Raw genomic sequence first — 27,191 nt, forward strand, 5'->3', positions numbered from 1 at the left:
CTTCTCCGTAACGTTAGCACAGTTACTAAACTAACTCGTGACAAAACACGAAATTCATCTCTAGATCTTTTGTATCTCTCGTGCTACCACTACTACCTTGTAAGGGTCTCACAAGGAAGATAATCTAAAATCAGCGGAACGAGAGTTTTGTAAGCTACCTCCTCAGTGTTTTGATTCCGTTTCCTTAGAATTGTTGCAGTGAACCAGTCTTGGATCTCCTTGTCCGGCAACTAATTTTCTGTTTTCCGTCCACCTTAAACCGCTTTGGACGCATACTCCTAGAGCTTTATCTATCCTGGATGTTTTCAGTAACGTAATTGACCTTCCTGCCGTGTTAGTACAACAAGTTATGATTCTCTATGAGACGAAGCCTGCGGCTTGACCCTACACCAAGCGTCGGCAAGTCTGTAGGTTCTTCTGCTCTTTACTGCAATTATTTCGTGTTCGGTTTTCCACAAACAGCCTTCTCGCGCTTCCACGTATCTAACTGAGATTGAAATCCTTCTACTCCTAGCAAGATTTCCACTGTTGTGATTATTTTTGATCAGTTGGATATGCAGCTGTTATACTGTTTCTCCCACCGTCGTTGAAACGGTAACATTATGGGTAATCCTTTGTGGGGTGTGGCGCCATACTATGAACATATACCGTGAAAACTGGGTGTTCTGGGTCAGTGACTCTGATTTCTCTTCGCGCGTCTGTCTACTTAGTACATGGATTTTCACTCAATTAACTAAGTGCTTTTTTAATAGGAGAATAACTAAAAATGGAAATCGTGTAAGATGCTTGAATCAACTACCTTGGTATTAAGGATTTATTCTTGTCTGAAATATTGTTTTCCGGCAAATCATTTACTAACGTACTGAGTAAAGTCGTTCATGAAGTACCGAACCAATTGATTACTTCTGGCCCAGTTGTATGCGAATCTGCTGAAAGGCAGATGCCTTCGAGAGAGGGATATAAAAAGTCAAATGGAGGATAGTCCATTTTACGATTTTCTTATTTACTTATGACTTTTTTTGCTATACAAAGACTACAGTATATTTCCATTTTTAGAATTCCTGGAGGCATACAAAGTTTCTGAAATCACTTTCACAAACTTAAGTGGGCATACAACCTTCACACCTTCTACAGTGGAAACCGTGAGGCGGTCATTTGATATTCTTAAGTTACACAGGAACATTGTACCTATAAACATTTGTTTAAATTTGTAGACACTAGATATTACTATTCTCTTCGATATTATAGTGGCTGTAGAACACATCTGCTCTTGTATTCCACTCTGTTTCGTGAACATTTCGGTAAATGCAGTGTTCTTTCCGTGCTACGTGCTTTTGCAACTATTAAAGTTTTCATGAATTCCCTATGCAACAAAATGCTTTTTTCTAAAATATCGATATAGTATGACAAGCAGGCTGCATTTAAGATTATTAGAGTCCTTCGCTTAGCCGCTTCACATGCGGAAACAATAAAACACAATAAATTATTGAAGTAATAAAGTTAAGTAGCTAACAAGAGAATCTTCGCAGTTTTTTCTGTGACAGTCGATCTATTCTTAAAATGGCAATTGACATCTTCTATATAATAACCAAAAGAAATCTGTTTTACAAAGCAGATTACAGATAATGTGAATAGTACGTACATCCATTCCACATACATCTACATCTACATCTACATCTATACTCCGCGAGCCACCTTACGGTGTGTGGCGGAGGGTACTTATTGTACCACTATCTGATCCCCCCTTCCCTGTTCCATTCACGAATTGTGCGTGGGAAGAACGACTGCTTGTAAGTCTCCGTATTTGCTCTAATTTCTCGGATCTTTTCGTTGTGATCATTACGCGAGATATATGTGGGCGGTAGTAATATGTTGCCCATCTCTTCCCGGAATGTGCTCTCTCGTAATTTCGATAATAAACCTCTCCGTATTGCGTAACGCCTTTCTTGAAGTGTCCGCCACTGGAGCTTGTTCAGCATCTCCGTAACGCTCTCGCGCTGACTAAATGTCCCCATGACGAATCGCGCTGCTTTTCGCTGGATCATGTCTATCTCTTCTATTAATCCAACCTGGTAAGGGTCCCATACTGATGAGCAATACTCAAGTATCGGACGAACAAGCGTTTTGTAAGCTACTTCTTTCGTCGATGAGTCACATTTTCTTAGAATTCTTCCTATGAATCTCAACCTGGCGCCTGCTTTTCCCACTATTTGTTTTATGTGATCATTCCACTTCAGATCGCTCCGGATAGTAACTCCTAAGTATTTTACGGTCGTTACCGCTTCCAATGATTTACCACCTATGGCATAATCGTACTGGAATGGATTTCTGCCCCTATGTATGCGCATTATATTACATTTATCTACGTTTAGGGAAAGCTGCCAGCTGTCGCACCATGCATTAATCCTCTGCAGGTCCTCCTGGAGTACGTACGAGTCTTCTGATGTTGCTACTTTCTTGTAGACAACCGTGTCATCTGCAAATAGCCTCACGGAGCTACCGATGTTGTCAACTAAGTCATTTATGTATATTGTAAACAATAAAGGTCCTATCACGCTTCCCTGCGGTACTCCCGAAATTACCTCTACATCTGCAGATTTTGAACCGTTAAGAATGACATGTTGTGTTCTTTCTTCTAGGAAATCCTGAATCCAATCACAAACCTGGTCCGATATTCCGTAAGCTCGTATTTTTTTCACTAAACGTAAGTGCGGAACCGTATCAAATGCCTTCCTGAAGTCCAGGAATACGGCATCAATCTGCTCGCCAGTGTCTACGGCACTGTGAATTTCTTGGGCAAATAGGGCGAGCTGAGTTTCACATGATCTCTGTTTGCGGAATCCATGTTGGTTATGATGAAGGAGATTTGTATTATCTAAGAACGTCATAATACGAGAACACAAAACATGTTCCATTATTCTACAACAGATTGACGTAAGCGAAATAGGCCTATAATTATTCGCATCTGATTTATGACCCTTCTTGAAAATGGGAACGACCTGCGCTTTCTTCCAGTCGCTAGGTACTTTACGTTCTTCCAGCAATCTACGATAAATTGCTGATAGAAAGGGGGCAAGTTCTTTAGCATAATCACTGTAGAATCTTAAGGGTATCTCGTCTGGTCCGGATGCTTTTCCGCTACTAAGTGATAGCAGTTGTTTTTCAATTCCGATATCGTTTATTTCAATATTTTCCATTTTGGCGTCCGTGCGACGGCTGAAGTCAGGGACCGTGTTACGATTTTCCGCAGTGAAACAGTTTCGGAACACTGAATTCAGTATTTCTGCCTTTCTTCGGTCGTCCTCTGTTTCGGTGCCATCGTGGTCAACGAGTGACTGAATAGGGGGACCCAAAAGAAACCGGACGCCGAGGGCGCTGCCACTCGCAGACGTAGTGCAGGGTTCTCACGTTAGATGGTGTTAGAAGAGACCTTCATGAAACAGCTGTGCAGACGGCGTCAGTGTAGAGCTGAACGTGCAAGTGTGGTATTGTTTTTCTCTGGCTGCTGGCGGGTTACCTTGCGAAGTCGTTATGGCAACTTTAAAAGAACAAAGAGTGTGTGTGAAATTTTGTTTCCTGCTTAAATAAACTGCAACGGAGACACACCAAATGCTTCAGGAAGCTCTCCAGGAGGACGCTACGAGCCGCACACAGGTTTTCGAGTGGTTTGGGCGCTTTCAACATCGCGAATGAAGAGAACATTGAAAAGGTCCGCCAAAAGATCAATGAGGATCGTCGCCAAACGATCGACCAAATTTCAGCAGAGACAGGAATCAGTTGGAGCTCATGGCAGCGGATTTTGAGTGGAGATTTGCACATGACACGTGTTGCTGCTAAATTTGTTCCGCGCCTTCTCACGCAGGAGCAAAAAAACCATCCGCATGAATGTGTGTCAGGTCTTGAAAACAGAGATTGCACGTGATCCAGACTTCTTGAACAAAGTCATTACAGGGCATGAGAGTTGGTGTTACGGGTATGACCCAGAAACCAAGGAAGCGTCAAGCCAGTGGAGGACTCCCAACTCTCCCAGACCAAAAAAAGCAAGGCAAGTCAAATGTGAAGACGATGATCATTGTCTTTTTTTATGTTCGTGGAATTGTGCATCGGGAATTCTTACCACCTGGCCAGACTATTAACCAGCACTTTTACTTGGATGTTTTATGGCGTCTGCGAGAGGATGTGAGGAGGAAACGCCCGGAACTTTGGCGATCAAGTGACTGGTTTCTGCATCACGACAACGCTCCAGCACACACGGCCTTAAGAGTGACCCACTATTTGGCATCTCAGAGGTGGTCTGTCGTTGCCCACGCTCCGTATTCGCCGGACCTAGCCCCGTGCGACTTTTTCCTATTTCCACGAATGAAAAAAACGCTAAAAGGGGAGCATTATGCCGATGTGGAGGCAGTAAAAACAGCTTCGCGAAGGGCACTGGACAATATCAAACTTAAAGAGTTCCAAACATGCTTCCAACAGTGGGAAAAGAGACTTGATAAGTGCATCGCATGTAATGGAGAGTATTTTCAAGATGACTGAAGTAATTTGGTAAACAGGTTCATCAATAAATTTTTTATGAGAACAATCCGGTTTCTTTTGGGTCCTCCTCGTACATTTGTAGGGTGGACGGTCTAGAAAAATATGTGGATTGGTCTAGAAATATATTTTGCAAACTGAGATAAATCACACTTGTGGAAAACCAATTTAATAAATTCAGAGATTCATATGTTCGTCTCCTTATCACTCTAAACATATTTTCTTTTGTCAGTAAATATGAGCTTGAACGTTGCTGCCGGTGTGAGCTGATTTCCGCAAACAGTATTTTGTTACACAGAATATGATAGCATAAAATTTAAGTATTTTGTTCCGTGTTCGGATTTAGTTACCCGCAGAAGATTACAGATTAGTTACCCGCGGAAGATTAAAATTCATAATTTAGCTTCACGCAATTTAATTCACCCCAAGGAAACACGACCTAGCGGTCAGCAGTTTTTGCAAAACTATATGAGTACGGTATGATCATCTTATCAGAAACTGTCGGAGGCCAACGTAATTATTGTATCGATTATAAAATGAAACTATTTCCGTTGAAGAAAAGCAAAGTAGCAAAATACTACCGTTTTGGTTACTTTCTAACAGAATTTATTACCAAAATACATAAAAGTTACGCTACTCTGTATCTCTTTTTCATGAATCAGAAATGAAGCGGCTTACACAATATTTAAACTGAGAACATTGTATTTGAAGTCAACTTTTCGTAAATAATAAGTAGTTTTAAAGTTTAAAGGATTTGTTGACGTATTTGTGGTCAATATTTAGATCCTATGACACTAAGTTGTTGATTTACTGGTTTTGTAGTTGGTCCTGTTCGGAAAAATAGCAGATTTTTAAAAGGATGTCTGCAGAAGCTACTTCAAAAATGCATTAAATAAATTACAAGTAAATAGTCCAAGAATATCAATCACAGCGCAACTAAGAGGAACTACAAACGGTACAGGATATGAACTCCATATTAAATTTACAGAGCGTGAAGAACGCTTCAACTCTCATAACCTTTCATGACCACTGAAATATGACAGCTCTCTCCGTGAATTCGTACATAGTAGGTTTAGCGTACGGAAAGTGGGTATTGGATCAGTATGCCTGTTATTTATACCATTGGCTGAACAATCTCGGTCACGGATTTTCCGACATAAATTGAGATGATTTTCTTTATGGCTTATTACGTCTCGTTTCTATAACAGCGGAACCTGTTTGAGTTTTGTAATTTACTCTCGTGAATTTTTCTCAGGTTCCAGCGGACTGATGGAGTTTCTTGTTTCACAAAACAAAGACTATGAATTTGTAAGGAATGAACAGTTCCACGGGGTTCCTCTGGATTACTCCAAGGAGAATCTTTTCGTTGTAAGATTTCGTAATGTCTTGTGATGCATACGAGAATAAATCCATATTTTATAATTTTGTGCTGATTCTATGTGAGCATCGTCTCGTTCAGAGATAACATTCCCAATAAATGTAGATGTCATTAGGACTACAATGTAATAATTATAACAGTTTTGATGCATTTGTTTAACATATCGTATTTAAAATGACTGTATTATTAAAAAATTACAACGGTGTACAGAACTTAAGAACGAAAGTAATTTTCGCATGAAAAAGAAAGGATTTAAGGTCTCGTCTACACCGAGATTATTAGCGACAGAGCATAAACTCGAATTCTTGTTTTTTACGAAAGGGAGAGGAAAATCGTGAAAAAAGAAGCATACCGGCATTTCCTGGAGAGATTTAGGGAAATGACGGATAACCTAAATCGTGTCGACGGAGTCGCATTTGAATCGTCGTCCTCCTGAACTTGAGTCCAGTGTTAACTGCAGTGTTATTGCACCACCTCATTCGGAACAAAAGACACATTTACTGAAAGACAGTACAGGGATTTATGATAGTCCCCCGGACGTTAAAAAAGATGTCAGTTCGTTTGAACGTAATAGGGTGTGTGATTACCACTAACAGCAGTGCATACTCTGCAACGTACTCCCTTGCTGGCCACAAGGCTGGTAAGGACTCCTTCTGGCAGGACTTTCCACTCCTCGACCAGCTCGCCTAACTGCTGGACGGTCGTTGGTCGTTGGTGCATGTCGATGTGCTGCGATATCTTTCCACAACGCATCCCACCCCTGCTCAGTGGGATTTAAGGCGGCGTAACGGGCAGGTTAGCCCATTCACGGAATATCCTCTCGTTCCAAGTGTTTCTCCACATGCGCAGTTCGATGCGGTCGTACATTGTTATCCATAAAAATTAAGACAGGGTCGGATGTGGCTTTGAAAAGACGCTCACGGGGAAGAAGAAGAGTGTGACAATAAACGTTGACTGGTGAGTGTTGCGTATTCGAGATTTGGAGGTCAGTACGGTCATGGAACGTTATGCTCGCCACACCATAACAACTGCACCACCAAAACGATCATGTTCGACAATGTTCCTGGGAACATTATGTGTTCCGAACTCTCCCATATGACGGTACGAGCAACACCATCAAAGTTATAATCAAGAATAAAAGCAAAAAATGAAATAACTGAAGTAATGGACACAATTTATTCACCAACGGCATTGAAAAATTTGGATACGAACTGTTTTACATGAACTGGTCATATCCCTGGACAACAAAATTCTCAGTGAACTTGTGGTAAGTTAATTTTTTATTTTATGTGACTTATTTATATGGTTTTTCAGAATTCTTACTATCACGAATAGAATAATTCTACAACCACGACGGTCTCATTTGAAGAAGTATTTTCTTCCGTTGAAATCACATATAGTCTGGATGGAATTAGTAACTGGCCTGTCAGGAGGAGGAATGTCGCACCTGTGGAACTTCAAAATGTCAGACTATGATGACTGAAACAGTAAAACAATTTTCCGAGCTGTAGACGTCAAAAGAGAATGAGAGAGCGGAGTTCTGGGAACCAGGCGACGATCAGCGGCGAGCCGAGCTGCCTGCGGGGCGGCAGAGGCGCCACAGGTGCCCGCCCGCCGCCCACACGGCGGAGATCAAGTCCGCGGAATACCTGCATAATTCAGCTCGGGGGTTGGCGCAGCGCACCCCTGCCTGTGCGACGTCGCGGACGGCTGGACAGCAGTCACTGCTGCTGCTGCCGGCAGCTGGGATTGCTTGATGAGGTCTCAGTCGCTGTGATCCCGGACGAGTAACGGATGGGGCTGCTGTCAAGTCCACTGTAACGTCAGTTAATGACGTAATCTTGCGATTAGCACCTATGAATGTCATGCATCTCTTGAAGGTTCGTTTTTCATATCCCTGTACAAAGGGCGTTTCAAAACGTTTGCGAGAAATGTGTAGAAGAAATGATGACATTATGGTGAAGAACTTTTGTTAGAAACAAAAGGTACGCCTGCGCTTCCTACGACGCGAGGCGTCGTTTGATACTTGTCATGCCTCTGAGAGACGACGGGGTGTAGGAATTGGGTTGGGTTGTTTGGGGGAAGAAACCAAACAGCGAGGTCATCGGTCTCATCGGATTAGGGAAGGATGGGGAAGGAAGTCGGCCGTGCCCTTTCAAAGGAACCATCCGGACATTTGCCTGGAGCGATTTAGGGAAATCACGGAAAACCTTAATCAGGATGGCCGGACTCGGGATTGAACCGTCGTCCTCCCGAAAGCGAGTCCAGTGTGCTAACCACTGCGCCACCTGGCTCGGTGTGTAGGAATTCTGCGGGGTTAATATGCATTGTCTGTTGCCTATGACCCAGTCATCTGTTCCGATTGACGGGCGGTAGAAGAGCCGAAATCTAAGTTCCTAACGATCTTTGTGCAGTTAGCCTCATTAGGAGACCTGTCGCATCTTCTGTTATGCGAACAAAACTGTTTGGTTCGCCTTCCCCGTGACATTTCCTATGCGATGTTTGCAGTTGACATTGTTCATAATCTAATCCCTAAGTGTGTAGCTGAATAGGCAACGTTTAAATTTGTATTATTTATCGTGTAACCGAAATTTGACGCATTCTTTCTAGAACTCATGTGGAGGAGCTCCCGCGCTGTTTAGTTTTCAGTGTCAACTGATACTTTGCGCTCCACTCAGATATGTCGTCTACATCATTTTGTAATTCGTAGTTATCTTCTGACGACTTTGCTAAACACTAAACGACAGCACCATCTGCAAGCAGTTTATGACGGCTGTCCGTCTTGTCTTCCAAATCGTTTACATACGCTAAGAAGCGCGTTCACTAAGCAATCCAGCACAGTTTTCTCTGAAAGCAGCTACTTTATCAAGATTGCAATACACCATATTATTTCCATTCTTTTGTGTGCATAATTCTGTTTTTCAACATTATCTCCTTTGAATGAGACGATCTTTCGCCATCTTGATGGGAGTCCCTGTGTGCCAGCATGGTACCACTCTACTTGTCGACGTCGGAGCCAACCTCTTGCTGCATCAATGAGCTCCTCTTCATCCACATACTGTTTCTCCCGGAGTGCATTCTTCACTGGGCCAAACAGATGGAAGTCGGAAGTTCCGAGATCCAGGCTGTAGGTAGGAGGAGAAAGAACATTCCAATGAGATTTTGTGAGCTCCTCTCGGATGCGCATAGTTGTGTGAGGCCTTGCGTTGTCATGGAGAATGAGAAGTTAGTTTGCATTTTTGTGGCGATGAGCTCGATGAAAGCGTTTCTTCAATTTCGTGAGAGTATCACTATACATTTCAGAGAACATCGGACGAAATAACGCCTTCAGAGACCAGTGGAGCGGTGAGGTGTTTGTTTGTCATCCGACGATCACTTAGAATGAGCGTGTCCGCACGTTCCAACCCTGCAGGTGTCACAGCTGTGTGCGGCCACCCGGCAAACGAGACATCGGACAAGTTCGCGAGACTTCGTTGCAGTGATGACAGACGCCTCGCCTAACGACTCACAGTGCTTTTGTTCACGTCCAAGTCTCCGAAGTCATTCTCAAAGCGCCAGTGAATACCGGCAACTGTCTCATTTCCAGCAAAGGAAACACTATGACAGCTCTCTGCTTGGAACGCACCTACGTCAGAGACGCTATTTTGAAGGCTACTTATAGCGCCGCTACCTGTCGGAACTTCATAAAACTATTGATGCTGATCCGGAATATTCCACCATGTGCCACAACAAATTTCGAATTTCTTCGATATAAACTGGCCGAGAGAAAATGTGTTGCAGTGCCCCTTGTTAATGAAAAAGCAGCGGAAGGTATATAACACTAACACTCCCTTAGGTAACGCCGAAGCTCTTGCGTTTCACTCGATGACTTCCCATCAGTTCCACGAAGTATGTCATTTCTGGGAGTAAATCACGAATCCAGCCGCAAAGGGTAATCCATTAGCAAGCAATTTGATTAGTAGAGTCTTGCGAGAAACAGTGACAAAAGTTTTCTAGAAATGTCGACAGTATTCATTACTTCGTGTGTGTAAAGGGCCAGTTGTGTTTCGCAAGAATAATATCTTTTGCATCCGTGCTGACTATGTGTCAAAAGATCGTTTTCTTTCAGATATTTCATAATGTTCCAACACAGTATTTGTTCCAAAATGTTACTGCAAATTGATGTGTATAATTCAGTAGATTATTTTTATTTATTTTCTTGTGTTTTAGGGTGAACTGTGAAACTTTGCAATTCCTAGGTAAAGCTCTTTCGTCGAGCGAGCGGTTGTATGATTGTTAAATACGGGGTCAGACAACTAAGAGACCTGTGATCTGTGTTTTCTAACCTTACATCTACATCTACATCTTCGTCAATACTCCGCAAGCCACCTGATAGTGTGCGAACGAGGGTACTTCTTATCACAATCTGATCCCCTCATTCCTTGTTTGTTTCGTGAATGGCGAATGGCGGTAAACCTCACTATTAGCTCTAATTTTTAGAATTTTTTCGTTGTGGTCATTTCGTGAGATGTATGTGGGAGAAAGTAGTATGTTTGCAGACTCTTACCAGAACGTACTCTCAGAATTTCAATTGTAAACCTCTCCGCGATGCACAGCATCTCTCTGGGGGCGTTTGCCACTGGAATTTGTTGAGCATCTCCACAACACCCCCGCGCCGACTAAACAATCCCCTGACGAAACGCGCCGCTCTTCGTTGCATCCTGTCTCTGTCATCTATCAACCAATACGTTGAGGGTCCCAGACTGATAAGCAGTACTTACGAATCGGTGGGGCAAGTGTCTCATAAGCCACTTCTTTCGTGGATCAATTACATTTCCTTAAGATTCGTCCTATGAAATAAGGGCATCTGCCTTTCCTTCTGTTTGTTTTAGGTGATCATTCCATGTGCTTCGGATAGTTACTCTTCGGTATTTTACGGTAGATACTGTTTCCAGTTATTTCTCGTCAATAGTGTAGTAATACAGTGGTGGGTTTCCTCTCCAATTTATGTGCATTTGTTTACATTCGTAGTTAACTGCTAGTCCTTGCATCATTCATCAATCTTCAGCGGGTTCTCCTGCAAAACACTGCTTTGCTATCTTCTTGTCGACAACGGCATCATCTGCGAACAGCCTTGTGGAACTTCAGATGTTTTCTACTAGATCATTTATGTATTTTGTAAAGAGTAACTGTCCTATCACAGTTACTTGGGGTACTTCTGAAATTACCTTTAGAGCTGTCGATTTTGTTGAATTCACTCGCATACATGGTCCGCACTCGATAGACTCTTATTTTTTTTCGCTAAATGGCAATGCGAGACGACGTCAGATCTTTTCCTGATTTCAAGGAACACCGCACCAGCCTCAGCGTCGTTGTCTACAGCGCTATGGGTCTCACGAATGAACAGAGCACAAGCTGAGTTTCGCAAAACCTCAGTCTACGGAATCCTTTGTTGTTTTTGTATGGGGGAGATTTTCATTCTCCAAAAGCGTCATAATACATATGCATAAGTCATATTCAACAACTGTTCAACAGATTTACCTCTGCGATATAGGTCCATAACTGTTACTGCATCTTTATTATACTTTGAATACCTAAAGAAGGAATATAGATGCCTCAAAAAACGATCTGCAGACGAATTAGGGATTACGAAGCGTATTAAAACGAACTGTTAATTAAAAACTTTCTTACCTTTGTTCTATTCGTTTCTCTCTGTCTCAACAGCTTCCTGGTTACAAAAAGTCGCACTGATTTGCTCACCTGATCCTATTGTCATTATGACGCTTCGTTCAGTAAAGATTCTTTTTTCAGAACTGTGAATTGCTTTTTACTTGAAAGAGAAACTCATTTGAGAATTCTGATATTATCTGGTCTCCGATAAATTGAATTTCTCTTTTGTCTTCTTTGTCGTAGTTTCCTTTGATGAAAGAAGTGATGTTGAAAAGGGGATTCAATTATTTTACGTATTACACAGCTTGCGAAAAGACTCTGACACAATCTGCAACGAGAACAGAGTATGTGTGGGATGTTTATGGTCTATTATTATGCAGACAAAGTACCCGTGTACGCAAAACTGAAAATATGTAATTTCTTGCATCGCACTACGTCGAAATAATCGTTTTCTCTGCTTTTGTTATCGTTCTATCCCACTTTACGTGTTTAACTAACCGCACACGATCAGTTGTTGTTTTCACATACTTGGAGTAATTATTTTTACTTACTAAGATCAAAATGCACTGAAAGTAGAACCGTCCAAGTTAATGATAATGCCTGATAGGTCAGTTCATTCATTGATAATTACTGAGATGTAGCTTATAATTCTCCTCTTCGCTGAGTTTTTAGTAAACGTCTTGTATGAACTTTTGTCTGTTCTTCATTCTTCATTGAACTATTATAACAAAATTAAAAGAAGAAGAAATATTGGAGTTTAACATTCCGATGACAATGAAGTCATTAGAGATGGGGCACAGAACTGTTGTGGGATGAGATATCAACCGTGGTTAATTGAAAGGTACCATCTCGGCATTTGTCTAAAGTGGTTTAGCGTAACTAGAGAAAATGTGGATGAGGAATTTACTTTCCATCTCCTATCGAATACAATTCCAGTCGGTCGCTGTGTAACTATGACGTAGTACATATGTACTGCATAAAACATAATGTATGTATTCGGACACAATATAAGTTTTCCGTTCCCATGAAGTTGCGGCGTATGGCTTTTGAGTCTTTGGGTGTTATAGGGACGAGTATACTATCTGAGGACATCGAGCTATCCAATAACGATAAAATGAGAGAAATGAATTATATCAAGATCAAATGCTCAAAAAGTAGGTAGCTTATGGACTGCAAAAGGAAACTTAATAATAGCATTGATACAAAGTGGAACATGAAACTTAATTGTATAGCAATTTATCCCAATGTTAAAATCAATTTTTGTTTGCTATTCATTACCGATATGTTCTATTATTTAAAAGTCTATATGGTTCATGTGAATATATGATTCTGCAACTACGACGCAATATTCTGCTTATCTTATGTGTCCGTACATAGTTCGTACCTTCAAGTGCGTGCAAGTGTGTGTGCTTTAGTGCGTGTGTGTGTTTTCACCACGAGAATATTTGATGTATTTAAGCCCTGCTATTAACAACTACAGGATATTCTTGCCGAACAGTGTATGGACTAGAGAAACTTACGTAAATTTATATCTTACAATGAAGTAATACGCGAGGTATTGAGTGTTATATGTTGTCTTCCTTGTAGCCATAAATTGTGGAAAAGTTCGCCTGTACATTGTGTTTGTTGAATGCTGGTATACTAAAAGCTTCCATAAATGTCGCCATAAGCTAAACTCGTCTGGCTGTGGTTTTAGTTCTACGACTAAGCCTTGCATTTTACAGCCTCCGAAGACCCAGAAATATTTTTTCGTCTCTGAAGGCAAGGGAAATGGCCACGTTTGGAACTACATTTTTCGTAATAAATTTAGTAACATCCTGTTAAGGTATTGAAGTTATTACTTTTAACTGCCTCGCTGTGGGAAACATGATACTCATATTCACATCATCTCGTCGGGATATCTCCTGTTAAATGCCGGTTGTATACTGGAGTCTAATGTGGACCTCGCAGGATGAGGGTAACTGCGAAGTCTGAAAAAAACCAAATAGCGGAATAAAACGTCACAGGATGCTAATAAATGTCCTCTAATTACACCGCTATTAGTGAGGAAACGCATGCCTATTGGAATACGCGTAATTGTTTAGCTTAAGGTGTGCTCAGGCACAGTATTTAATCATTGTGCCGAACTGTAGCAAAAGAAAAACGCGTAATAATGAATCCTGGTCGTAAACAAAGTATATAGAAAAGTCCCGTTGTGCAGACAGCAGTTCTTCTCTAACGACACGAACTCGACGGTGTGTTACACTTATTTCCTTTCTTTCTATTTAAAAACTGCAGCTCACGCTATTTGAAAGAAATTTTCTAGAATAAAGCAACGAAAGTTTTTACAAAACTCGTGCTACGGGCTGTTCATTCGTGAACCAGTGATGACATTATAAACAATAGTAGACACCGTAAAAGAAGAGGAAAACGTATTCAGTTATAAAACATAATAAATTTGACATTATAGACGACAGAAGACACTGTAAAAGGACGGGGAAATGTCTTCACTATAATCATAGTGATCCTCATGCCTGTAACCTATGCGCGCGCGACCTTGCTGCGGCGGCTTGCTGCTCACATATCTACATCTCTGCAAACCAGTGTGAACAACGTGGCATACAGTACTATAAATTGCACCAATTATTAGGGCTATGAACAGATCAGTGATAGGGTTGCTCTTATTAGAATCGATGCAAACTAACATCGACAACGATGTTTCAGGTGTACATAATGACGCTGCAAGCTGAAGATGAAGGAATAGAGAAAGTATATAAGGATATTGAAAGGGTTATACTGTACGTAAAGGGAGATGAAAACCTAATAGTCAGGGGGCACTGAAATACAGTTGTAGGGGAAGGAGTAGAAGAAAAGGTTACAGGAGAATGTGGGCTTGGGACAAGGAATGAGAGAGGAGAAAGACTAATTGAGTTCTGTGATAAATTTCAGCTAGTAATAGGGAATACTCTGTTCAAAAATCAAAGAGCAGGAGATATACATGGAAAGGGCAGGGTGATACGGGAAGAGTCCAGTCATATTACATCATGGTCAGACAGAGATTCCGAAATCAGATGCAGGATTTCAAGGCGTACTCAGGAGCAGATATAGACTCAGATCTCAGTGTAGTATTGCTGAAGAGTAGGCTGATATATGAGATTTCAGTCTTTTTCGGCGTATTACACAGATGAAGTCTTCTCGGGTTATCAGCCGAGTGGTGGCGTCGTCTTGTCGCAACGTTTCAATGAGTTTCGTACCCATCATCTTCGCCAGAAGATGGTGGGTACGAAGCTCATTGAAACGTTGCGACAAGACGACGCCACCACTCGGCTGATAATCCGAGAAGAATTCATCAGAGTAGGCTAATGTTTAAGACATTAGTCACGAAGAATGAGTTTGTAAAGAAGTGGGATTCAGAAGTACTAAGGAATGACGAGATACACTTGAAATTCTCCGAGGCTATACACACAGCAATAAGGAATAGCTCAGTAGGCAATACAAGAGGAATCTCTAAAATTGACAATCACAGTAGTTGGAAAGAAAAACATAGGTACGAAAAAGATAACTGCGAAGAAACCATTGGCTAGAAGAAGAAATATTTCAGGTCATCGATGAAAGATGGAAGTACAAAAATGTTCAGGAAAATTCAGGAATTCGGAAATACAAGTCGCTGAGGAATGAAATAACCAGGAAGTGCTGGGAAGCTAAAACGAAGTGGCTACATGGAAAACATGAAGACATCGAAAAAGAAGTGATTGTCGGAAGAACTGAGTCAGCATATCGGAAAATCAAAACCATCTTCGGCGAAACTAAAAGCGATGGTGGTAACATTAAGAATGCAACGGGAATTCACTGTTAAATGAAGAAGAGAGAGCTGATATGTGGAAAGAGTACATTGAACGCCTCTATGAGGCGGAAGATTTGTCTGATGAGAGAGAAGAAGAAACAGGAGTCGATTTAGAAGAGATAGGGCATCCAGTACTAGGATAAGAATTAAAGACAACTTCGGAGGACTTCAGAACAAATAAGACAGAAGGGATAGAGAACATTCCATCAGAATTTCTAAAATCATTTGGGGGGGGGGGGGGGGGACGGACGGACGGACGGACGGAGGGATCCGAAGACGGCAAGAGCTGACAAGTGCGAGAATTATTGTACAATCAGCTTGACAGCTCCTGCATCCAAGTTGCTGACAAGAATGATATACAGAAGAATGGAAAAGAAAACTGTGGATGTGTTGGATGACGATTAGTTTAGGAAAGGTCAAGGCAGCATAGAGGCAATTCTAACTTTAGGGTTGATGATGGAAGCAGGACTAAAGAAAAATCAAAACACGTTCATAGGATTTGTCGACCTGGAAAAAGCGTTCGAAGGTGTAAAATGGTGCAAGATGTTCGAAATTCTGAGAAAAATAGGGGTAAGCTATATGGAGAGACGGGTAACATACAAGAGCCAAGAGAGAATAATAAGATTGGATGTCCAAAAACAAAGTGCTCGGGTTGAAGGGGATGTAAGACAAGGATGAAATCTTTCGCCCCTACTGTTCAGTCTGTACGTCGAAGAAGCAATGACGAAAATAAAATAAAGATTCAGAAGTGGGACTGAAATTCAAGATAAAGGATATCAATGATAAGATTCGCTGATGACAGTGCTATCCTGAGTGAAAGTGAAGAAGAATTACAGAATCTCCTGAATGGATTGAACAGTCTAATGAATATAGAATATGGATAGAGGGTAAATCGGAGATGGACGAAAGTAATGCGAAGTAGCGAGAAACTTAACATCGGGATTGATGGTCATGAATTAAATGAAGTTAAGGAATTCTGCTGTCTAGGCAGCAAAATAACGAATGACGAACAAAGCGGACATCACAAGCAGACTAGCAGTGGCAAATGGGCATTCCTGTCCAAGAGCAGTCTGCTGGTATCAAAATAGGCCTTAATTTGGGGAAGAAATTTCTTTGAATGTGCATTTTGAGCATTTTATGGTAGTGGAACATGCAGCGTGGGAAAACCGTAACAGAAGAGAATCGAAGCATTTGAGATTTGGTGCTAAAGGCGAATGTTGAAAATTAAGTGGACTGATATGGCAAGGAATGAGGAGGTTCTGCACAGAATCGGAGTGGAAAGGAATTTGTGGAAAACACTGACAAGAATAAAGGACATGATGATAGGACATCTTTTGCGACATCAAGGAATGACTTCCATGGCACCGGAGGGAGCTCTAGGGGTCAAAAACTGTATAGAAAGGCAGAGACTGGAATATTTCCAGCATACAGTTGAGGACGTTGGTTGAATGTGCTATTCAGTGATGAAGAGGCTGGTACAGGAGAGGAATTCGTGGCGGGCCGCATCAAACTAGTAAGAAGACTAATGACTGAAAAAAAATATTGCTGTCAAGTAACGTTAGCACTTATGCACAAGAATGCTGGAATTTTTATTTATGAACGAAGTGTTATTTATATTTACTGCAAATGGTCTTAGTGTAACCAAATGTTATAACATTCTTTTTATTAAATATTGTTACAAGTAATTAGTTAGCGTAGGAAATGACAAGTTGAGTCACATCGTGTCTTGAAAACACAAGAACAACGTATTGTTGATGGGGATGGTCTTCAGTCAATAAGAATTAAGCAATGGTGGAGCAGTATCGAGGTTGTGAAGATAGGCACTTCTTGAGTGGTGTGTACAAGGGTGTGATACAGTTCACTTTTACGTTTAGATCTGGAAGAAGGCAGACCTTTCTGAGGTAACGGGTGATATTTGGTCAGTGACGGATAGTGGGCGGTGAAGAGACTTTAATTTTCAAGAAGTCTGATTGTGCTGTAGTTCGGAACTTTAACTTATTCCTCTCACATTATTAAATTAAAACTAGAAAAGAACATGAGTTTATACTCTTTATCTCTAGTGAATTGATGTATAAATCGTCATGCTGAACTCTGACTTATTTTGAGATGGTGAATATTTCGTTTATTGTGATCATGAAATGAACGTAGTTTCCGCAGGTCTTTGTTGATTACTTAGCTTGGGGACTGCGCTACCATTCTTGTAAGCACTTAACGCATTTTACTCCATTTTAACAACGTTATATTTCTATGTTTATTGTAATTATTGATTACAGGATCAAGGTCCGTTTATTTGAGACTAGGTGGTATACCTGGCGTCGCTCAGGGAGTTGATACGAGATTGTGTGAAATAAAAGGATACGCTTTAAAATACAAGAGATAAAAAATTGAAAACGGATTCTAACTATTTACAATACTTGCAAAGAGTTTATAAATACTGTTGGGAAGTTCAGACTTTCTTCAGCGTTTACCATCCTGTCGATCGATTTGTATATTCTCTCTTCACCGGAAATTTTCTTTTGAATATTAAAGTTGATATCGTCGACAATATTATTTTTTGTTGCCAAAATTGCCCATTCAAATAGCCAGTCCGGAATAGCCAGTCCGGATTGGTATACTTGTGAACAATGTTTGGATAAATTTGGTCTATGAGTTCGTTTTCAGCAGTGACTATGTTACGGAAATCACTGTTGAGACTAAGGAAACCGGTCGTCTTGTCAGTAGGATATGCGCCTTCACCCATTTGTAAAAGTTGTTGAGCAAAATGTGCTGCTGCTCGTCCTTCGATGGCTTTTTTTTTTTTTTTTTTTTTTTTTTGGAGCATGAATTTATCTCGTCTGCTAGTGTTGACTCGAGGATAACTGGAAATGTTTGTCAAACATCTCCTGAGAGTATGAGTAGCGCTCTTCCCATCCTTCTCTTCTTCGTTGTACAATTATGTCACGCCTTATGTTTTCATTATCCACAATTATGATGGTGACTTCATCTATCTGAGGTGCATTAAATCGACGTTCGTGTTCTCCAGTCGCCTCGAATTATAATTTTATGGATATCAGGAATCATTCGGTGTAGTGCTGTCTTGAATATGTGAATTAGTTGATTGTATTTGAGTAAGATCATCTGTAGATCTTCTCGTCTCAATCCACTGATATTTGCACATCGTTGATCAATTTCTGTTTCTTCATTTCCGATGAAATATACTTCCAGATTTTTTGTTGTCATCGTTGTGTAGTGGTTGTAATGATATCATGTTATGATAGATTTGTCCTTGTATGGAAAAAAACATAATCGATTTCATCTCTGTTAGTGCTGATCGAAGTGATTGATCGAAGTGACACCGAAACAAGTCATTTTTAAGCAGACGTTATGCTCTTTTATATTTTGAAGAAACTGTTTTGATTCTGGAGATTCCCCGCCATGTAATGTACAAATTCCTGAGGACGTGCTTCCAGTGATGGGGTAATCGAATTTTTCATGCAACAGTATCCTGGTGTTCCTCTACAGAATTTGTTCGCATTGCAAAATTTGCAGATGTTATCCATTTTTACGATTACGACTTGTTTGTGTTTGTTACATTCTTTCGTCGGGGCGTAGGGGAATGCTTCATTTGTTAGGTTGTACTGTTTACTTGTCCGAGCTTGCTGGCGTGAGTTCGCTGTCTTTCTTGATTCTTCAATCCGTTCATTTCGTTGTTCTTCAGTTTCTCTGCTTGTCACGGTGCTCATTGTCGTTCATTGGGAACTTAAAGATGCTTTGCGCTCTTCGTCCGTTTCGTTTTTTTGCTGCTCTTTCTGTTTTCGTCGTTTTGCTTCAGAAATGGCAATATCACCTCCTATTTTAAATCCACTAAGCACACTTTACAAACTGTTCACATTTGATTTCGATTTACATTTAACAACTATATCACTCTGAGTACTCACACTTCACTACTTGGTTTTATTTCCTCACTGCACTACTTTTTCTGTTTCTCCCTTCATTACCGATAAGAAATTGACTTTCGAATCTGCGACGGGTCTTGCTTTATACACCCCTACGAAAGGGTCGCCCCACCAGTGACGACTATTCCTGAACATTCCAGTACAGCCCGGATCATTGTGAAACATTCCGGAACAGTCTGGAATGCTGTGAAATGCTCTCAAATACTCTCGAATGTTCTGAAGTCTTTTCGAATACTCTAGAATATACTGGAATGTTCTGGAAATTTCAAGAGGGCGAAACATCCCAACCCTTACATCCTCAAAAACACGCCCTTCAAATAAAAACGGGAACCTCCTTCATGTTTGGAGGGATAGAGGGCTACCACACGATTTAACTCCCTTGATCGTGCAGGGACTCGTTTCTGAATTTTAGCGGCACGTACTTTGAACACTTACTTTTATAATATGTATTGATTACTTGAATAAACATTATTCAGCATAATTCACAGGTGTCGTCTACATCAATTTCAGGGGTTAGAATAAAACCCTTTTTTATTAATTATTCATTTGTCTTTTGTTTAATATTTCTCGTTATTTTGTTAATTCGCAGTTCTATTCCGTGTATAGGCTATTTAACTGCAGGATCACAGGTGCATGTTATTATATGCAGCGAGTTTAGCTGCAGGCATGAAAGCAGACATGTACAGCTCGATCATACTACTTTATCGAGACATCCATTGTAAACAGAGCAGGGTATAGACCAAGTACGTAGGTAGGTCCATACGGAGCTAAAGTCGCAACGACAGTAACTGGTTACTATAGTTCAACAGTTTTATTGTGTGATGTGGGAGACTGACAAATTACACAAAATAATTTTAATAAAATAATGAAGAAATCTTGGAACTAACGAGAGAGACGGGAATATGTTTGCATCTAGAAGCTCGGAGGACCCCTGAACTTCCTGCAAAAGCATTTACAGTTTAGTACTTACAACAATTGTAGAGCATTTGAATTTCTGTGCATGTATTTTAAGTATGCAGAGAATATGACACAACTGAAATCATTGTGCAATATTTACCTGTAAAAAAGAATGCCAAATTTCGTTAACATCTTCGTAAACTCTGTGCCAAGTGGAGAAACTTTCTCCTTGCTCTTATGTTTTATTGGGACTTAACAGCACATTTAAGTCACGTCAGCAAAGAAATAGATTTAGCAATCGGCAAGGATATCGATATAGACCTACCAGATGCAGCTGAGGACGGTCTGTGGCCAGGCGGGGCCCGCTACCACGCAAGACTGTGAGCTGACGCCATCGCCGCAGGTCGCGGTCCGTCATTGGCCGTTACCAATAGACTCCAACCTGAGTTGGAGGGAGGACCGGGGGGGGGGGGGGAGGTCGGCTCCACGCAGTATCAGCCCCATTAAATCCGATGGTGGAAAAACAAGATCTTCTTCCCATAATCTCACAAATTTGTTAGGACAAAAATCTCCAGATTCTCTCACAAAAGCCCAAAGAGGACTCTTACGCGACACTTGAGTACCTGAAATACTTCTACAGATAACAAAAAGTTACAATGCACAAAGATGTTTTATTTTCTAACCTTGTATAGCACTTTCAGAATTCAGATGAGCACAAAGATGTTTCATTTTTCTAACCATTTTCACCACTGTCAGAATTCAGATGAGCACAATGGCCAGTAGAGTATGTACTGCATTAGGATCACATCACTTTGCATCTTGGTTCCAATTCCATACTTTTTACCATCGCGATCTGCTGGGAAGCATCAACGACGAAAGCTGCTGCGGTGCTTAGATTTCTGTCACTGGCTCTTCTTGGATTATTCGTGTTTGCAGTGCCGACGATCCTTTGGTTTCCGAAGGAGGGAGAAAGCGTTACAGTGTCGAATGAACTGTCCTACCTGTCATTTACTGCAAACTGTGTTCGTTCAAAGCAGCATGACTGCAAACTAACATAAAGAGGCTGAAAAAATAATAGAAATAGCCTTATTATGAAATTATCCGAAAGGACGCTTACCTCGCTAGACAGTTACAAGCCCCAAAGCGGATTTGTTGAGCTCTACATATTAGTTTATTTTTAAGAGATATACTAACTTTGCAGTGTACATCTTTGGTAAGCTAAGGTAAAAGGTCTCACGAAACCAACTATTTGCAAATTCTGTGCAGTTCGCTTGTTTCTTTGTTTATAGATGCAAAGTCAAAAATTAAAAAGAAACTACGCACATCGAAGAAATTATTGGACAGAAATCGTTAGATGTTATGTACATGTGCAGACAAGTAAACGATTACAGTTATTGTATAATTGGTTGTTTTATTCAAGAGAAAGCGCTTCATAAATTGAGGAAGTCAATAACGCGGCGGTCCATCTCTGGCCCTTATGCAAGCAGTTATTCGGCTTGTCATTGATGGATAGAGTTCAATATGCTGTTTGGTATGGGTCCGCTTGAGCAACATTCCAGGATGAGTCGGAATCTCCAAACATAGGGTGACCAGATGCAATTGTTTAAAAAGGAGGACAAACAGCTTCAAAAAGGAGGACAAAGGAAGAAAAAGGAGGACGCATCAAACGGGTCAACTGCAGATGACGATACCATCCGTCATCTTTGGACAAGTCACGTGACTGCCGGGAATTGCCGGTAAAACTAGTAGTTAATTGTTAGTGATGGTCAGGTGGTGGTTAACTGAGCAATATAACAAAAATTAAAAACATTGATTGTGGTGACAGTGTGGCGTCAATTGTTTTGTTATGTCAACAACACGGAATTGTTTACAAAGCGAAAAATGTAAGACCATTCACCTCCCTTCATTTGACGCGCCGCTACCAACATCTATAATTCAAGAAGCAGCTGACGACATGTAAACTTCACTTTAACCTTCCGAATACAAATAAATTGAATGACTATGAAACAATGAAATAAAACCATGACTGTCTAGTTATTTCTTACCTTTATTGGCCACTCTCTAAGACGTACGTTCCAGCTCCACATATCTTACATTCCCCTTCAAATTCATTTCTCTCTCTCTCCTGAAAGCTGGATATTTGGAGGAAAGGACATCAGAAAATGTACACTTTCGTTTAAGCATAGCAAAATATTTTACGTAATTCACTAGGTTAAAAATTACACTCACAAATCACACGTGCACTACAGGAAGCCAAGCCAATACAAGGCGAAGATACGAAACGAAAATTTTAAATAATCGATATTTGCATTCGCTTATAGGTCGATCAACGCTCACATCGACGTTCCTGTATCCACCTACTAACACGGTCTTCGTGCGTATTGCCAATAGTTAAAGTATTTAAGAAAAGAGAATAGAACGGGACGAATTGTAAATTTAACTGTATTACGCTCAACTTTGCGAAAAAGCCGGACACTGTAAAAAATCCGCCCGGACCCTGGACAAAGAGCTAAAAAGGAGGACATGTCCGGATTAATCCGGACGTCTGGTCACCCTATCCACACACGTCTTCGCTGGTCATCGGGACTCAATTCGAAGCGGGATTCATCTCTGAACACAGTACTACTCCAGTCAGTGCGATTCCAGGCAGAAGATGTGACTGGAGGCGCCCCGGACAGCAGTCCTCCTGAGGTGTAACGTGCCAAATCCTGTCCAGTCGCGACGATCGTCAAAATCCGAGAGAGATCCGCCGACCTTGCTGGTCTTGCACGAAGGCAAGCAGTGGAAGCGCTCGCCGTGTGCCGACCGGCATTATCTTGCTGAAAAGTAGGCCCAGGGTGGCCTACCATGATGGGGAACAAAATGGAGCGTAGAATATCGTCCGTGTAACACTGTCAGGGTGCCGCGGATGGTAAAGAGATCCTTATATGAAAGAAGTGGCTCCGCAGACCGTCACACTTGGCTGTCGGGCAGTATGCCGTGCGATTCTCAGGTTGCAATTCCACTGCTGTCCGGGGCGTCTCCAGTCACATCTTCTGATCTTCTGCCTGGAATCTCATTGACTGGATTAGATCTGTGTTCAGCGATGAATCCCGCTTCGAACTGAGCCCCCATGACCAGCTAAGACGTGTGTGGAGATTCCGACCCGTCCTAGACTGTTGCTCAAGTGGACCCGTCCCAAACAGCATAGGTTATATTGAACGTATACAGAGAAGGCAAGCACGAATGGACACAGTTCTTTTTACCCTTTGGAGAGTGTCCCAGAGATTCTGAAAAAAAAACTGAACTACCACTGAAGATAGACTCTCACTATCCGATGAAGCCCACTTACTATGTTTCAAAATATAACTTTAATGGTGAACATAGGAGTTTACGATAACCTGCTGCGTATTGCACCTGCAGGGATCGTGAGGATGAAATTAATAACATTGCGCACACAGGCGTTTAGTCGTTCTTCTGTCGCTCCATGCGTGAATGTCACGCCCATTACGGCGGTTTGCGGAGTATGGATGTAGATGTGGATGACTTGCAGGAACCTGGGAGAAGGTAACTTATACATACCGTATTCCAAGGTATAATCTTCACATCAAAGTTTCCAGAAGTTCCCGCAATTCTAGCATCGGCGCAGTGCCACACACTGCGCACGGTGTCCCTTGTTTCTTCCTCTCGTCGCAGCAGAGGGCAGTGACCCACGGTCGCACGGCTGGCAGGCGGCGCGTGTCTGCGGCGAGGGCGCACGTCCCGCGAGCAAGGCGGTCGAGGGAGGGGCGGCACATAATTGGGTTGCAGCACGCGCGTATCAGAGTGCGGTAATTGCAGCCGACACGTGCTAACCTGATTACTGGCTATGGGACACGTTAGCGGGCGGGGCTCTCCGAGGGCGCGCCCGTCATTCCAGGAACCGGCGTCACATGTCGTGGCATGGCGGGTGCTGAGGGGGTGGGGGTGGAGGGTGGGTGAGCTGTCTGGGGCACGTAACACTTGCCCCGCAGCACCGTGGACCGCGGGGTTGGGGAGGGGGGAGAGGGGTGGGGGTTGCGCCCGCGGCGGCAGCAAGTGGCTCAGTTACTCACAGCCCTGCCACCCTCAGAAGATTATTTTCATGTCACATATACTGTAGGTGAGGTTTTTCTTCGGAGTACGCTGACGTAATATCAGGGTAGAATAACACAATGAACACCTCTACTGAGCCGTGCTCCAGCTCGTGTTCGTACCGCTGACAGGTTGGCGTCATGTGTTCGGATTGTGACCTCTTGTTTTCTTAGTCCGTTCATAGCGAGTACTGTGGTACTATCTTTGGAGCTACCTCTAGTATTTCCGGGTCGTCGTGTGTCGGAGTTCAGTGGGGACGGAGCAGCAGTGAGGTCCGACAGCGCCAGTACTCGCCGAGCGATATACCTGGTGATCAAAAAGTCAGTATAAATTTGAAAACTGAATAAATCACCGAGTAATGTAGATAGAGATGTACAAATTGACACACATGCTTGGAATGACATGGGGTTTTATTAGAACCAAAAAAATACAAAAGTTCACAAAATGTCCGACAGATGGCGCTTCATCTGATCAGAATAGCAATAATTAGCATAACCAAGTAAGACAAAGCAAAGATGATGTTCTTCACAGGAAATGCTCAATATGTCCTCCATAATTCCTCAACAATAGTTGTAGTCCAGGGATAATGTTGTGAACAGCACGGTAAAGCATGTCCGGAGTTATGGTGAGGCATTGGCGTCGGATGTTGTCTTTCAGCATCCCTAGAGATGTCGGTCGATAACGATACACTTGCGACTTTAGGTAACCCCAAAGCCAATAATCGCACGGACTAAGGTCTGGGGACCTGGGAGGCCAAGCATGACGAAAGTGGCGGCTGAGCAACGATCATCACCAAACGACGCGCGCAAGAGATCTTTCACGCGTCTAGCAATTTTTTTGGTTCTAATAAAACCCCATGTCATTCCAAGCATGTGTGTCAATTTTTACCTCTCTATCTACATTATTCCGTGGTTTATTAAGTTTTCAAATTTATACTGACTTTTTGATCACCCGGTATGTACTGCCCGATGGAAGGATGTGGTCGCGAGAGTGAACGACCACGTCGAGGTCCGGATTCTGCGAGATTAAGTTGAATGGATCCTTATATTCGAGTAGTGCAACATTCATTTGTATGTGTGTCCGTCCGCCGAAGTGACCTCATGCCATCAAGCTGTCAGTTGGCGGTTTTCGACGTTTCCCTTGCCTGACTTGATTGGCAACGACCGATGGTTGGTCGTTCGGTCGGTCGTCTCAGTGAACGACGTGTATCTGGTCTTTCGACCGTTTCTATGTTCTTAGCGTTCATGTCTACGTGTAATTCGTCTTGTTGGTGTATAGTGACTGTTTTAGCATTGTCTGATTTGTTTGTGGAATTGTCTTTTGCGGTTCCATGTGCATTTAGTCAGATTTTGAATAGGCAGTTTGGTCTTAACCCTGTTTGCGTATTAGGATTTGGTGGAGCCAACTTGTGTAATTAAATGCTTGTCATTTGACGATGTTAACTGTTATTCTATCGTGGTATTGGTTATCGCATCTTAGGTGGATTTTGCGAGTGTGCTGGTAGGCGTTTAAGCTGTCCCTAGTTTGAGCTGCCATACTGTTAAGTAAGCATAACTCTTGGCTGCCTGTCTCACCACTTACGAGGCTGTAGGGACTTTTTCTAAGGTCGATCCTTGGAGCACTGTCTATGAATCATTCCCATCTTTATTTGGTTTGATTATGTCAATTGTTTAAAAATAATATTTTGTTTAAATTATTCCTATTGCTTGTGAACTTCAGCCGACAAATATTTTTGAATTCTTCTTAATAAGGCCCTAAGTCGTCAGTGTAGCTTGTGTTACAGTCAATTTTTTAAATATGATTGTTTTAAAAAAGATTTTAGTATTTTAGACCTGTAATTGTCTTCCTCATTTGTAATTCAGACCTTCAGCTGTTAATTGTTCTGAAGTATTGGTCGTGGCTGACAGCCGAGAAATAATCTGAATATCTGGTCAATAAGGCCATCAGCCATGAATGCGATTTTGACTCAAGAATTTTTTAAATTTAGGTATTGTTTCGTAATATAATTGTTATTTTTATAATATTTTAGTAAGAATTTGCTATCTAGACCTTCAGCCGTCAAATTGTTTCGAGTAGTTACTAGTGGGACATTCAGCCGACAAATAATCTGAATATCTGGTCAATAAGGCCTTCAGTCGTGAATGCAATTTGTCTAAGGAATTTTTAATTAGATATTGTCTTAATAGTCAAATTTCATAATTGTTGCTTGTTGTCAACCTTATATGCAATTGGTTCCAAATAAAATTTACGTGATTTAAAAAAAAAAAATAAAAAAAGAAAGAAAACTGAGCAACCAACGGTAACTGAATAAGGCCCCGTCCGCACCTTTTCCTGCCTTCCCTAAGTCGCATGTTTCATCTACATTTGCATAACCCTTTGACAAAATACCTCGTGTTTAAAGCTTTCCTTGGATTACGTGGTTCAGTAACTCGACTGGTAATCGTAGTTCAGTTGTCGCCTCGGGAAAACCTACCAGCGACCATGAAGCATACTGATTTTGTTATCATCTACAAAATAACCCTTCGATGGAAGACCCTGCGCAGACCTGACTTGCATAAGACTGCATTATTGGCTTGTCAGGGAAAGTTCCACATGATAATCACCTCGTGATCATCTGGAAATGCCTGGCACACAATGATTTTTCCATTTAAGGAAACATGAAGTAGGCCTATTCTTTGATTGCCGTGTCAGGAGAATAGTGGGGATGTGGCAAAATTATAATTACCCCAAAAAAAGCAGTTTGTATGAGTGTGGCTTGTGCAGCGTGAGTTGGAACCCACCACATTTCGTCTTGACTTGTTCTTTGCTACCCTCAAGAGTCCCTAAAATGATTACGGAACAACTGGTCTTCAACTGAAACTGGTCGATTTCCTTTTGGTAACAGACT

The sequence above is a fragment of the Schistocerca serialis genome, chromosome 6, assembly GCF_023864345.2.
Source record: "Schistocerca serialis cubense isolate TAMUIC-IGC-003099 chromosome 6, iqSchSeri2.2, whole genome shotgun sequence".
In the NCBI taxonomy this organism is placed as follows: domain Eukaryota; kingdom Metazoa; phylum Arthropoda; class Insecta; order Orthoptera; family Acrididae; genus Schistocerca; species Schistocerca serialis.